This window comes from Saccopteryx bilineata, chromosome 1, assembly GCF_036850765.1.
Source record: "Saccopteryx bilineata isolate mSacBil1 chromosome 1, mSacBil1_pri_phased_curated, whole genome shotgun sequence".
NCBI classification, from domain to species: Eukaryota; Metazoa; Chordata; class Mammalia; order Chiroptera; family Emballonuridae; genus Saccopteryx; species Saccopteryx bilineata.
This window is the reverse complement of record NC_089490.1, coordinates 83,388,857-83,404,101: the sequence shown is the minus strand read 5'-3', so window position 1 is coordinate 83,404,101 and position 15,245 is coordinate 83,388,857. Positions and strand designations below refer to the sequence as shown.

The 15,245-nt window shown below is 52.9% G+C and overlaps 1 protein-coding gene across 1 annotated transcript in view; it reads right to left on the bottom strand.

Annotated features, from left to right (window-relative positions):
- Window positions 1-8,004, bottom strand: part of SHISAL1 (shisa like 1) — a 125,015-nt gene extending 117,011 nt beyond the window's left edge. Inside the window, exon 1 of the mRNA XM_066255782.1 lies at window positions 7,916-8,004. The gene's annotated coding sequence lies outside the window, so the exon portion shown is untranslated. The remainder of the gene's footprint in view (window positions 1-7,915) is intronic.
- Window positions 8,005-15,245: the final 7,241 nt, after the last annotated feature.

Genomic DNA, 15,245 nt, shown 5'->3' with positions numbered 1-15,245 from the left:
GCCCTGATCGCAAATCAAACCTACAACCTTGGCATATGGGGACGAGGCTTTAACCAATGGAGGTACTCAGCCAGGGTTCTCTTTTCTTCCCTTTTGACTCAAACTGGCCTCAACCAGCACCCAGACTCACCTGCCCCCTCCTTCCTTGCAGGTCTACTCCCTTAATCATTAAGACCTCAGGACAATAAGGTTCTGGTCAGATCAAATAATCTCAGAAATAAAGCCTCAAGTCTGTTTACCCCAGAGACAGAGTTTTGTCAAACCAAAGATAACATGTAGTCCTCAATTGTGTTTCAGCTCCAGGCCCAGCAGGCAAGAAGACAAAGCGGTGCCATGCCTGACACCAGGACCAGATGCAATGACTAATGACCACCTCCCTGCCCAAAACACCCACCAATCAGTAGAGGACATATCTCTGACCACGATCCAACTCCTTCAGCCACTCTGATTAATGATTATTCTCCTACATAACCCATTCCCTGCAAGCCATCAGGGAGTCAGGTTTTGGGGTATTAGTTTACCTGTGTCTCTGGGTATGGGCCTCTCCCTAAAAATAAACCTTTATTTTGCCTGACCAGTGGTGGTGCAGTGGATAGAGTGTCGACCTGGGACGCTGAGGTCCCAGGTTCAAAACCCTGAGGTCACTGGTTTGAGCATGGGCTCATCCTGCTTGAGCGTGGGCACATCCAGCTTGAGCGCCGGCTCACCAGCTTGAGCACAGGGTTGCTGGCTTGAGCCCAAGGTCACTGGCTTGAGCAAGGGGTCACTGGCTTGGCTGGAGCCCCCCCCCCCCCCCATCAAGGTATGTATGAGAAGCAATCACTGAACAACTACAGTGCCGTAACTACAAGTGGATGCTTCTCATTTCTCTCCCTGTCTCCGTGTCTCTCTCTCTCTCTCTCTCTCTCTCTCAAATTAATTAATTAATTAAATAAACCCTGCTTTCTTTGCTGCAAACTCCTGTTCTTGTCTTCTTGGGTTTTGGCACATGCAGGAAAATAGACCCCTTTAGGCCATTAACACCACCAGGCTGGCTGCTCCTGTAATCCATCAGTGTTCCGGGCGTTGCCCCGAGGGAGCCGGCCCAGGGCGTTGCCCCTGAGGGAGCGCTGCTGGGCTCTCCTCTCCTCAGCTGCAACTATGGACAAGGCTCAGGACTGGCTAGAGGTCTGACGGCCTCTAGGTTCTGGTGGGTTTCTACAGAAGATAAAACCCTGCAAGGGGTTGTCAAGGTGTGCCCCTCCTGCCCCCCCAGTGAGCAGGAGAGCTCCCAGAGGTGTGGGGCCTCTGTGGGGAGCCAACAAGATCCAGGATGGCTCCTCCCCCATTCCACTCCCATCTCCTCCAGACAGTAGTCCTAGAAAAAATTTCATTTGAAAACTCAGCAAAAGAAAGCTCAAAGTTTTATGGCCATGGTCCCCCCTCCAGGTTGTCATCCATGCCCACCAATGTCACCCAGGATTGGACCAGGTCCTCTAAGAGAAGCACCTGGAAAACAGCTGGCATTTTCCTGAAAGCCCCCGGGTGCCTGGCAGTGTGCCAAGTGCTGGCTATTAATTCATTTCATCCTCGCAATGATTCAATGAACACCCCACTTATAGGTTAGGAAACTGAGGCATACAACAGCACAGCAAGTCACCGAGGCCTCATGCTGACCAAGGGGCAGGCTGGGGTGTGAACCCAGGCCATCTGGCCCCAGAACCCCAGAGCCTTGTGCACATGGCTCTCAGCGACAGCCCTTCTGAAGCAGGACAAGGATGTTGATGGATAAAAAGGAAACTGTTTCTCAAAGAGGTTGGGGTGGGGTGGGGATGTGACAGCCAGTGAACATCTTTTTCCTAAACTGGAATACCTCTTATATGTTCAATCACCTATTTCTTTTTAAACGTGAACTCAGATCTCTCCTTTCTGAGCTGGAGACGATGGTAAGGTGGCCTGGGACCCCACCGAAGGACAGTGATGGAGGGCGGATCCTGGCTAATGTGGTTCCCACTGTCCCCTGACAGCTGAGTGTGATGTGGCCCCGAGGGCCCTCACTTTGGCTGTTTATGGTTTCAGGGAGAGCAGATAGGCCTCTCTCTGCAGGTGACATCTGTGGTCACCAGGTCTTGTTTCCATCAAGAGTCCCTGTAAGGCCAGGAGCCGTCATTGTGACCATTCACATGCAGGTTCCCATTGGATTCGGGCAGACGATAAAGAAATGGCGGAGTCAGAGGATGGGGGGCCATCCTATTTATTGGTGTCTCACCAAGACAGGCAAACCACAAAAGAAGACAATGGAAAAGCAGAAAACCAGCTCTTCCCATGAAGGGCAAGGGATCAGGGGAGCCCCTGCAATTGTGATAGCAGGAACTGTGTGTCTGAGCTCCTGGTCTGTCCCACTTTATAGTGTAGAAAACCAAAACCCATTAATCCAATATACAAACAAGGAAGTCTCCGATACAAAGTCACTTATCCAAGGCATAATTGGATTTCTCATGATAGTGCACCACCCAGATCATACAATCAGTCAAGGGTGTGGGGAAAAGCTTAGTCCCAAAACCAAACCTCAGGCTACAACAACCTGGCCTGCTTATAGCCTGTCCCCCACACCCATTATAAGTCACAAGCGAGCAAACATATATATCATGTTTACAAACTTATTTGACCAACAGTCCCCATCCTAGATCAGAGGTGACCAACCTCTTCCCTCCCCCTCCCTAGTCTTTCCCTCTGGGACCCTCCCTGCCTTACTCCGTTCTGTGTGCACAGGGCTGGCCCCTCCCTGGGCATTTTCAGTCTTCCTCTCCAGGCCTCCTGGAGGATTGGCCCAAGCAGGGATCATCCACCCATTTTACAGGTGGATAAACAGAGGCTCTGGAAGCAAAGGGATGTGCCCAAGGGCACACAGCTGGGACACACTGGAGCCTGTTCTTAAATCCAGGCCTTTCTCTTTCCTGGTCCACCCTGCCTGGAGGGGAGAGACGCCTCCAACAAATGCCTCATATAAAATTCATTTCCTTGGATGTCCTCTCTGCCCAGGATCTTTACATCTCGGGAGACAAGGGTGTATTTAATGTAGAAAAATAACCCCTCTCCCTATTTGGTGTTTTGAACTGCTGGTATTTAAATACCGTTGTAGCTTAAGGGCATTTGGGTTGTGTAATCTTTATATTTTGGATTAATGTGAGCAAGAGTATTTGTGAGCAACCTTTAAGCCACTGGCCTCCTCTTCACCCTGCTGGCTGGGTAATTCCCCAGAGCCTCTGGTCCCCAGGCTCAGCCACTGGGAATGATTAAAGAGCAGGACAATTATAATTCGAGTAATGAGATCAGAGGCTCCCAGTTACTACTTAATTTAGAGCTGGTGCCAGAGGGGCTTCAAGGATTTCCCAGGGAGAAGCTCAGACAGGGGATTGCCTTTGAAGGGCCCCAAGCTGCACTCTCTGCAGTGCCCAGGCCCAGACAGGGCGGACGGCTGGCTCAGCAAGAGGCAGCAGGGCCAGCCAGCCAGACTGTGGCTCCTGCTTTCCTGTCTCCAGGCCTTTGCCCAGGCAGTACCCCCTCTGCCCCCTCCTCTGCATGCAGAAATCCTTTATGGGTCCACCTCCCCTGTAAAGACTTTATTGTCCCCTCAATGACATAAAAGTGCTCCCCCATCTCTGCTCCATTTCTCTCCCTGGACCGGCTAAGCTGGGAGGAATGACATTGCCGTGGTGCTGACTTCCCCTGTTGTTGACCCCAAACTTGACCATATCTCAGTGATACTACATCATGAGGACCATGTGGTCCGGGGAGAATCAGGCACAGGCCGTCCTCATGGAGCCCCCAGGCTGGAGGGAGACAGCATGTGGATAAACCAGCTAGCACATGGGGGGCACGTGTGGATGTGGAAGATGGGGTCCCTCGTTCCCATTCTCTGCCCTTCCTTCCACCCTGTGACTTTGCAGTGCCCCCAGGAGAGCAGGTAGAATCTATACCCTCACCCAGTCAACTCGGGGCTTGGAGGATAGATGATGGCTAAGTGATGTGAGCACAGACCTTTTGTGAGCAGCAGTAGCAGCAGCAATGTGGTGTGGCCTCTTCCGCCATAACCAGGAGAACATGCCCCAGAATGGGACTGTGACACAGGCCCAAAAAGATTGCCGCCGAGTGCAGCTGCACCCACTCAGCCCAGCCAGACCCAGCCCAGATCAGCCAAACCCCAGACCTAGGAGCAAGGATTGCTGTGAGCCACTGGATTTGGAGACTGTTTGTTACAGAGCATTGTTGCAGCTAGTGCTGACCAATACCGTGAAGACAGACCTGGAAACCCCAGGACAGATGCAACCCTCCTACCTGGGCAGGTGAATCAAGATGAAACGGCTAAATGATGAGCCCACAGGGCACCTAAGGGGTGAAGGGTGTTTCAGCAGGACCTGAGCACCAGCCAGGGAAACAGGGACTTCTGAGTGTCTAGAGGCCCCTACTGAGGGCAGCACTCACAAAAGGGCTTTGGCGCTAGCAGCCAGAGATCTGTCAGTATGGCTGCAGGCACAGAGGGGTTCCCGGAATGCCTCTCCAGCTGTCCCCTTTATTGTGGTTTCCCTTTTCTCAGTTTCCATCACCTGTGGTCAACTGCAGGCCAAAAATATTAAATGGAAAGTTCCAGAAATAAACAACTCGTAACTTTTAAATTTAACACCATCCTGAGTAATGTGATAGAAATCTCACACTGTCCAGCTCAGGCCCATCCAGGACGTGCATCATCCCTTGGTCTGCTGCATCCCGGCTCTATGTGGCCCCCTGCCTGCTGGTCACTTAGCAGCCATCCCAGGCGCCCTGGGACTGCAGTGCTTGTGTTCAAGTAACCTTATGTCACTTAATAATGGCCCCCCACAGCACAAGAGTAGTGACGCTGGAAACTCAGATATGCCAACGAGAAGCCAGAAGGTGCTTCCTTTACATGACAAGGGAAAGGGGAGAGAGAGAGACCATGTTCACATAACTTTCAGTACAGTATATTATTATAATTGCCCTATTTTGTTAGTTATTGTTATTACTCTCTTATTGAGCCTAATTTACCAGTTAAACTGTATTATCAGTAGGTATATATAGGGGAAAACAGTACATAAAGGTTCTGTACTATCCACGGTTTCAGGCATCCACTAGAGTCTAGGAATATATCCACTGTGGATGGGGGGGGGGCTGTAGTTCAGATAGGCATCACTCTTTTGTACTAAAGTGCACATACAGGGTGGGTGTACCATTGCTCATATGGAAAATAATACAATTAATAAAGAATAATACAAGAATAAACTGTTTTGCATACTTACAACTGTAAACCTACTTTTGCCATATATACATACATACATACATATAAATATATAGTATAACTTCATCACTTTGCTGGGTTATGTCTTTTTACAGACTTGTGCTGCTTCCTGTGAAGCTAAGTGGTTAGACATAGAAGATAGTGTTGGTTGAGCACCAGCCCCAGCCTGGCATTCAATTTGTGCCTAAGTAGGGTTGTGGTTCCTGCCAGGGGAACTCGGCTTGGTTCTCAGGCCTTTCCATGATGCTCGCTTGACCAGGTTGGTGGCTCCCAAGACGGCCACCTTCCCTACTCCCCCCCCCCCCCCCACCTCCACACTCCCAGCCTTCCCCAGTGGCCACAGAGGCTGCATGGGATCAGAGGAGACTCTTGGGAACAGAGGCATTTGGGGGGTTGACTGCATGTCCACATGCATGCTTTCAACAGGGACCAAGCCAGCCAGGACTGAGATGATGCTCCCAGATACAGGCTGGCGGCTACCAGGACTTAGGACTTTACACTTTCCCTCAGCCCTCCTCTCCCCACTGCAACGTGACCCGAGTGCCTGGGATCCAAACCCATTGCCCTCAGTCAGCCAGGACCAGGACCAGGACCAGTACCAGGCAATGGGGGGGTGCAAGAGGCTGTGTCTGTGGGCCTTGTCACCAGGGTCCTAGTCAGAATGGACTGATGTTAAATGTCAAAGCCACAGCAGCCTCACCTCTGTGTGTGTGTGTGTGTGTGTGTGTGTGTGTCCGCATGCACACGTGCATCCACCAAGTACTCTTTGCACGCCCACTGTGTGCCAGGCTCTGTCCTGGGAAGTACTGACCCCCCCAGGCCCATGGTCAAGTGCAGAAGACATGACTATGGTGTGGACAGTTCACCTTCTCACATCCTGCCCACATTCTGTGTCACACGTGATCTCTGCTAATCATCCAACAGCCTGAAAAGGAAGGCAGCACCACCCCCATTATTTTGGTAAGAAGATTGAGGTTTAAAGAGGCAAATGTTTTGCCAAGATTCCCACAGCTGGGAAGCGGCGGTGTCAGGAGCAAGCCTGCCTCGGAATTTCAGCCCTGACGGCGACAGTTAATTCCGTAGCTGGTTCTGTAGCCCAGGCTGTGCGCGAGGATTGGAAACTGCACTGAAGCTGGGGTGGGGGTGGGTTGCCTGGGCACGTGGGGGCAGCAGTTATGGGCAGGTTCTGGGGGATGCGTGGAGAAGGTCGAAGAGCACCAGCTCCTGGGGGTTGATGCTGAGGACTGTGAGGGAAGAGTGGGTGGCAGGTAGGGTGGCAGGAACAATTGGCACAGAGGGATGTTGGGAAGTATTTGCAGGAAGAATATGCTCATTTGGAGACCCCTTGGCGGCCACCAGCTATTTCTCTACTACCCCCAGAACCTTCCCCACAGACACCCCTCGCCGCAGCCACATACCTGGACTGGACACCCTCGCACAGTCCCTTCACTCCAGCTGAGTCATCACAGCTGCAGGGTTTGGGTGGCAGAGGCCAGCTCAGAGTCATCCTGGTTAATCCACTCTCCACTGTGAGCCCAGGAAAGGTTCACAGCATGGGGACTGGGGGCCGGCGTGCCGCAGGTCCTCTCTGCACCCCCTAGCACCTGCCTTCCTCTGATGAATGGGGGGGGGGCAGCCAACAGGCCCTCCTCTACCCAGCCCAATACCCTGTCTTCTCCCTCCTGGACAGGGGAGATCCTGTTAGCATGAACCACTTTGATTTTAGGTGAATGTCTTGCCCAAGGATGAGGCATAGAAATCCATTTAGGCAGAAATCAGATTTGACAGCCCCTCCTTCAGAGCACTGGGGACAAAGGTACAGAACCCACAGGATGAGCCTCTTGTTTTTTGTTGTTTATTTAAATTGACTTTTAGAGAGAGAGGAAGAGAGAGAGAGAGAGAGAGAGAGAGAGAGAGAGAGAGAGAGAGAAACATCACTCTGTTCCTATATGTGCGCTGACCAGGGATCAAACCCATAACCTTTGCTATCAGAATGATGCTCTACCCAGCCAGGGCGGCAGATCCCTTGTTCCAACATGGTTCCATCAGGCCAGCTCCATGCCCTGAGCAGCCCCTACTCTGCTGAAAAGGTTTCCTTTTGTAAACCTTGAAGTATGACACAGATTTTTTCTGGAGACCCACCCAGGGGAGCTTTCTCCCCATCTTTCCAAAGAATCTTTCCCAGACAGAGCTCCAAGAAGGCCAACTGCCACCCCTGTTGTGGGCAGGGCCTCGGCCACCACCCACCCTGGAGCAGGATGGGTAGGCATGTCTCCCCCAAAGGCCAGGCATGGCGTCTGCTTCCCAAACTTTACAACTGGTTCCTGAAAACCCATTACCTGCAGCCAGCTTCTAATTAAACCAACGGCACTGACGTTTGGGCAGCGGTCAGGAGAGTCCAGAGCTGGAAAAGGCAAGCCGTCCCCACCAAGGCTGGGGCATGGAAGGGGGGAGGACAGCAGAGTCCAGGCCCTCTCTGGGAGACAGCTAGGGGCCACATCAGGGCTCCCTGGGGTTGAGGATGACACAAGACACCCCCCCCAGGACCCCCTCCCCCAGGTCCACAGTCTCATCTCCTTCAGGGGAGCAGAGACTTTGGGACACAAGGAGACACCCCCCTACCTGTACTGAGGCTTGTCACTGTCCAGCATGCGAAGGGTAATTCCCGGTGTCCCAGGTTCTCGCCGCTGGCCCCTTCCTCAGGAACAGCTCCGGCCACGCTCTGTGGAGCACGCCCCAGGTTAAGGCATATGTGGTGTGCATGGGCGTGTGTGTGTGTGTGTGTGTGTGTGTGTGTGCATGTGCGTGTGGGGGTGGGGGTGGGGGTGCCTCCGGGAGCCAGGGATCAGATATTCCTTGCTGCCACCTGCCACCAGCCCATCCCAGGGGCCAGCTGCCTGAGATGGGGGTGCCCCGGCTGGGACAGGCCAGCCATCATCTGCCGGGAGGGAACGTCAGGCGGCCGCTTTTGCTCACCAGGCTCCCGCCTGCTGCTCCCAGGCTGAGGCGAGCAGTTTATTTTTAGAGCCCGGCCCTTCCCCAGACGCCAGGATCCCGGCTGAGATTTCCAGTGGCTCAAACTAGCCCATTCCTGGGAATGTTCTGGAAGAGAGAAAGACAGGGACAGGTAAAGGATGCTATCTGCTGTCCTTGGTGCTCTCATCTGAGAACCCGGGGCTGGCCCCAGGGATCTCCAGGGCTCTAGCAAGGACAGCCCCAAACTCAGTGGCCACGCCTGGAATTCAGCTGGAAGTAAGCACTTCCCAGCCTTAGGCTGCCTCAGTTTCCTTATCTGGAAGAGGATAAAAGAAGGCAGCAGGCTCACCTGTCCAGAGCCGAGCTGGGATCAGAGAATGGACTGGAACAAGGAATAGCCATAACTGTCCACCATGTGCTTCTCCCCAGCTGGACTGATGTCACAGAATGGTGGGAACCCCATCTGTCTAGTTCACCATTGTAACCCCCAGTGTGTCTACTCCACGCTAGGTGCTCAGTCAATATTAGTAAGGGAACAAATGCCGTCCCTGATTCCACTATTAGTCTCTGAATCACCTGTAAGCTCAGGGAGCGCCTGTTTAACAGATGAGAAGCCCGAGCGGGCAGCACCTCCTCACTCCCCCACTCTGCCTCCTGGTTGGATAACCATCCCTGGACTAATCCCAATTCCTTGTCTCGGATCTGTGCATGTGTCCACCACTGTCCCTGCTAATCCTATGGCTCACTTGCTGTGCACCGGGCGCTCTGTAAACATTATCACCCTGCAGATAAGATGGCCATGATGGTCTATTAGGACTCAGTCACGGGACACCCTCCCCACCCCTGCCTTTTGAAGCCCTTTGGCATTGGAAAGGAGGACTCGATGGGTTTGTTTTTACCCCCAAGGCCCCTGCACACCTCTGCACCCCCTTCTATCGAGCTAGAGTGGGCTTGCTGCGAGGAAGAAGGGGAGGCACCAGACGCACAGTAGGAGACCAGTGTTTGCTCACTGGCTCTGACTCAGCTCGCAGGGAAGGAGGTGCGCTCGACTCTGCATGTGTGTTTGCTGACTGTGCCTTTACCTACAGAGCAACTCGGCCTGAGTGTGCCCTGGCCTCAAGGCACAGCGTGGGCCAGACCAGCCCTCATGGAGCCAGTGCTGCCCGTCTACAGACACAAGGACCGGTGTGCTGCCACTGCCCTCCTTCAGAAGCTCTCCCCGGTGCCTGGGACATCCCCTTTCCTTCTGCAGTTTTCCAGACCCAAAGCCACCTCCTCTGTATCTGAGGGACTGGCTACTTGGTCTCCCAGGGCCCCACCGCCCCCATGCTCCTCTCCTGGGGAACAGGAGGCAGGTCACCTGGATGCTGTAACACAGCTGCAGCCATTGGGCGCCCTCCCCACCCAGGAGACAGAAATACTCCACCCTAGGACAGTCTCTAGGTCCCGGACATTCAGAAGCAGGGAAGGGTCTCAACTCCAACTCCCTAACCAGGACTGTCCACCTGCAGGGCACGTGACCAGGCCTAGCCAGTGGTCCCTCCTGCGACCTGTGCTGCAGAAACACCAGTGAGGTGAGAAGACAGTGTCTGTCCTTCCTGCACTCCGAAACAGCCCCCTGCCCACGCAGCATGTCCCGCTACCACCCTGCCATGCCCCCCCTCCCTCTGTTGTCCCTCCCACACTGCCATGTCCCTTCCAGGTAGGGCTCCTTAGCTCTCTTGGAGCCTTGGACTCCTCAGGGCACCTGTCCAGGATAATCTGTGCTTTGTGTCCCTGACTTGGTTCACGCCTGTCTCTTCCACCAGGGTAGGAACTCCCTGCGGCAGGACCACTGTGCACACGGGCCCCTAGGACCCTCGGTTCCTACTTGCTGGTCAAATGAACAAATCAGTCAACTGGGGCTGTCTGCACGATGTCACACTGTGCAGCCATTTCAAACTGGTTTCTGAATGATAGTCAATATCCTGGGCCCATGTTTACAACCTGATGCTAAGTGACTAGATTACAAACTTTAACTACAGAAAGATTTCAATTTTGTTGCAGATAAACATTGAGAGTTACAGTTTGGAGAGGCGGGATGCTCCCCCCTCTCCCACCAGAGCCAGCAGAGTCAGCCTGTGCAAGGTGGTCCTCACTTCCAGGAGGCAAACACACAGCCAACATGAAGCGGGGCGACATAAAATATTTGGTAGAAGCATGGATGAGTTTGTTCACCCGTTATTGTTCATTCTTGCAGTCAATAAACACTGTTGAGAACCTACTGTGTGCCAGGTTCTCCGTGCTGGGGTCCCGGGAGATACTGATGGCAGAGATCCCCACTCTCACGAGCTTGCATCAAACCATGCAAACAGCGGATGAGTGCAGACACAGGAGGACAGGGAAGGAAATGCATCAGGCGTTCAGGAGGACCGGGGCAGAGTCCCGAGAGGGGACACGAGAGCAGAGCCCAAAGTGAGACAAGACGAGAGGACTGATCGAGGCTGATGGAACTTCCCCAAAAGGACTCGTCTCCCTTTCACAGGTGAGGAGCTCCACGTGTTAGCTGGGTCCCCTGCCACTCCCTGAGGCCTGAGACCCTGCTCACAGTACCTGGGCGGAATCAGGGGGTCTGTGCTCTGGACTGATGGTCACCCTCCAGGGATGGAGCCCAGAGTAGCCCCTACCATGAGTCCTGCCTGTCCTGGAAGTGGGCACCTGTGGGCCACTGCATTCCCCCATGGGGGCTTCTACTCTGAGCCAGAATAGCCTCAACCTGTTGGTGATTTGATGGCCAAAGCACTTCAACCCACGCCCAATTCAGGGTTTCAACGGCTGAGTCCCCTTCTCGGGATGCTGTGGAAATCCGCCTGCCCCCAGAATGGGAGGTGCCAGGCAGAGAGGAACAGAGAGAGCGGCAGTTGGCCTCCCAGCTGCTCGTCTAAATCTAGCCCTGTCTTGCTGCCCTGTCACTTGCTGGGAAGGGGAGGGGGCATGACAGAGAGTAACACAGCGAGACCAGGAGGGGTACAACCACAGAAACACACAGCTGGAGGAGGACATTCAGACAGAAAGAGATCAACACAGAGAATGGATGGAGATGGGGAATGGGAGACACAGAGACAGAGAGAGACAAGGGAGAGAGGTTGGAACAGAATGGGGAGGAAGCGGTGGGCAGAGAGACCCTGAGAGGCACAGCCGGGGTCCTAGAAAAGAGAGATGGGCAAGGCAGAAGGGAGGAAGATGGTGACAGTCTGGTGATCTAGGAGGAGAGGGAAGACCCAGAGCCCTGGTGTCTTAGGATCCACTCTCTCACCCCCACCCCAAACACACACACAGCTGGCTGCCCCGAGGCTCAGGCTGCCCTGCTGTGAACCCACCCAGCTCAGTCAGGGTCACTGAGCCCTGATGGGGCCTGGGGAGCCCAGCAGAGCCTCGGCAGGAGCCAAGGGCCAGAACGGGGCCTGGGTCAGAGCAGGTGTGCACTGTTTTTTGAAAAGAGTATCCTTTCTCTGCCATGTTTATTTTTCTTCAATTAAAAAAAAAATCTCTGTTCTTAAGTTTGGATCATTTTTATGGGTCTGTTTTTAATGTCCCTGTCTTTTTGTTTCCCCTGTCACCTCTAATACACTGTGAGTTATTATTGCCGTTAGCGTACTTTTCAATTGTAGAGTTTGCATTTGGTTTTTGTAGAAAAATAAGTTTTCATCCTCTGGCTGAGATTTCCTATTTGTTTGCTCACTAATACCATATCCTTTTATTTATTTATTTACTTATTTATTTATTTATTTTTACAGACACAGAGAGAGTCAAAGAGAGGGATAGATAGGGACAGACAGACAGGAAGGGAGAGAGATGAGAAGCATCAATCATTAGTTTTTTGTTGCGACACCTTAGTTGTTCATTGATTGCTTTCTCACATGTGCCTTGACCGGGGACCTTCAGCAGACCAAGTAATCCCTTGCTCGAGCCAGCGACCTTGGGTCCAAGCTGGTGAGCTTTGCTCAAACCAGATGAGCCCGCGTTCAAGCTGGCGACCTCAGGATCTCGAACCTGGGTCTTCCACATCCCAGTCCGACGCTCTATCCACTGTGCCACCGCCTGGTCAGGCCCTTTTATTTCTTAATGGTGTTTTTCCTTTAGTTCTTTGAACATATTTATAATGGCTACTTTGAAGTTTATGTCTGCTAAACCCACCATCAAGGCCATCTTAATTTTAATTCCTATTGAATGATTTTTTCCCTTGACTGTCCATCACATGTTCCTGTTTCTTTGGGTATATAGTGATTTTTTTTATTATATGCTAGGCATTGTGGATAACCCACTACAGAGATGCTGGATTCTGCCATTTCCCCCTAAGGAGTATATCTTATTTTAACAGGCAGTTAAATTGCTAGCTGATCACTTTGAACTTACATAGACTTGGTTTACACTTTGTCATGTGGGTCTGAAGACAGCCCGTGGGCTTCCTAAATCCCTCTCAGTTGGCAGGAAGTGCCTCGAACTTAGTTTTCCCTGCAGATCTTTTGGAGGCTTGGTTTTAGGCTTCATGTGACTCTTCCACTAAGACGTGGTCCCTAATCCTAAGACCTCGCCTCTCTGGGGTCTCAGTTGGATGCCAGGGGTACTACTAACAAAGTGCGATGTCTCCATTCTGGCCAAGCTGGAATGTCAGTGTTCCCCAGGCCTGCTCATCCCCCAGCTCAGCTCGTCCTCCAGGGTTTCTATTCTGCTTTCTGTCCCACCAAGTCCACTCTCTGAACGTCTTGAACAGTCTTGCTCTGAGACTGTACAGCTCATCCTTCAGCTATAGACCTCCACATTGACTTCTGCTGCCTTCCCCTCGCCCTTTGCAAAGTTTCTCTCTGAAATCTTATCTTCTGGTACAAACTGTAATTACTGTCTTCTCAGCTCACCACTGAGCTCCACTCAGGCCCGGGTCCCTGGGCTGTCCTCAGGAAATCACCCCTGGGAGAGAACAGGTGATTGTAGGCTCCCCAGTGGGTTTGCCCTCTCCCAAAGACCACAGCCTTGCATGGCCCGTTGCCCACTTGCTATTATGCCCGATCTAGCCTAAGACCCTTTGGATCTGGGGGACGGACTCAGAGGCCTTCTCCATCTGACCCCCCACCCCAATCCTGCCTCTTTCTCCTAATTAACTCAAGTTCATAACTGTTGACTATGAAGGGGATAGCGTACTGCCCATCACTCTATCTTGGCCAAACGCACAAGTCCCGAGTGGCTTTCCTTCCTGCTTTTAATCATTCCTTGGCCTCTGGTTCCATTTAGAATAGTATTCAAAGCCTTTCTTTGGTCTTCAAGGCTCTCAAATCTCTAAATCTCTCCCAGATTTCACCTCTCACTCTCCACCTTTAATTCCAGCACAAAGACCTTCCCTTTGTCCTTCTAGTACATCAAGCTCTTCGCTGCCCTGGGGACTTCGCACATCCTCCCTCTGCCAAAATGTTCTGACGCCAGATCCCCGCATGACTGGCTCCTCCTCGTGACTCGGGTCTCAGGTCGAAGTCTCCCCTCTCTTCAGTGTGTTTCCCTGACCAGTCATTGCAACAGAACCCACAGTCCTCCCCACTCCCTGTCACTCATTTTCCTCTTTCTCATTTATGACTATCCACAGCTACGGTGCTTAGTACCAGGTTTATTCTGTCTCCCCAAGCACAGCATCCTCCCCAGGAAGCAGGAGCACGCCTGTCTCCCTTCCCGGTCATGTCCGTGGCCCTAACACAGACATGGCTCTGGATAAGGATTTTAATCGACCACTCCCCATCCAGCTCAGCATTCTCAGGCTCTTGGTAAGATTTCCCAAACAGACAGTCATTTTCCTTGAAAGAGACGGTAGGAATCCCTCTGCGCCTTGTGCCTCCCAACCGCCTTTTGCCATCTGCCATGCTGCCGCCCTCCTTCTGCAGGCCCCTCCCTGAGCACTCTCGTTCCCCTGACTGCAGGTGGAATGGAACAAACACCCTTCCCTTGGGGCCATGGCTAATCAAGCCCCTAACCCGGCCCCCGGACAGAGGGAGCAGCAGGAAGGTCCACAGTCAGGCCCAAAACGGGGAATGCCTGTGTGGACGCAGGAGCCAGACTGGGAGCTGGATGCTGATGCTGGAGGCGTGGGTGACTCATGGGAACAGGCCATGAGATCAGGAAGCCAAGACAGGGCGTTATGTTCCCTACAGCCCACAGCGAAGGGGCTTGTGCAGCCTTGAGGAGGGCACTCAGTTGGGCCCCGGAGCCAGGAGGACACACGGGAGGGGAGCAGCCAGGTTGGGGCCATCGGGGAGTGGTTAGTTTTTCAGTCCATCTAGCTGCTTTCAGTGGTTGTCAACCCTGGCTGCACAGGGAGTCCCTTAAAAATATGCTGGTGCCTGTGCCCTCCCAACTCCAATCAATTACATAAAACGTCTGAGGGCAGCCTGGCACCGGTATTGCTGAGAAGGGCCTGAGGTGGAGAGCGTGAGTATGTGAGGAGCCCCCAGGAGCACCCCACGCCCCTGCTCTGCGCCCTGGCACCTCCTCCCCCGGGCCAGCAGGCTGGCGGCTGTGGTCCTCCCTGTCAGCTTGATTAACTGTTTGTAAACCCTAAATCGAGACCGACAGCTTTCTTCCCGCTGACAATTCTGCACATAATTGATATTTGTTTCCCTCTGTTCCCAGAGGCCGCCTGGAAATAAGAAATCTCACTTGCTATTAAGCTTGATCCTGGCCTAAGATTCTCTAGATGTAGGGGATAGACTCATCAGCCTCCCTTACCTGACCCCCCCAATCCTGCCCCTTTCTCCTCTGCTGTGGCCCCTCGTGGGGGGGGGGGGCTCTGACCCAGCTGACTGAACCCTCGAAAATCTCCCCATCCTCAAAAATACCAGTTCTTCCTTAAGGATGAAAACATGTCTCCTAAAAGTTATTCCGTAGAATGTTCTAGAGAGCCTGTTTCTTCTGCAGTGACCCCTTCCCAGGCTGTTGTCTGGGAAAAGTGAGAGGC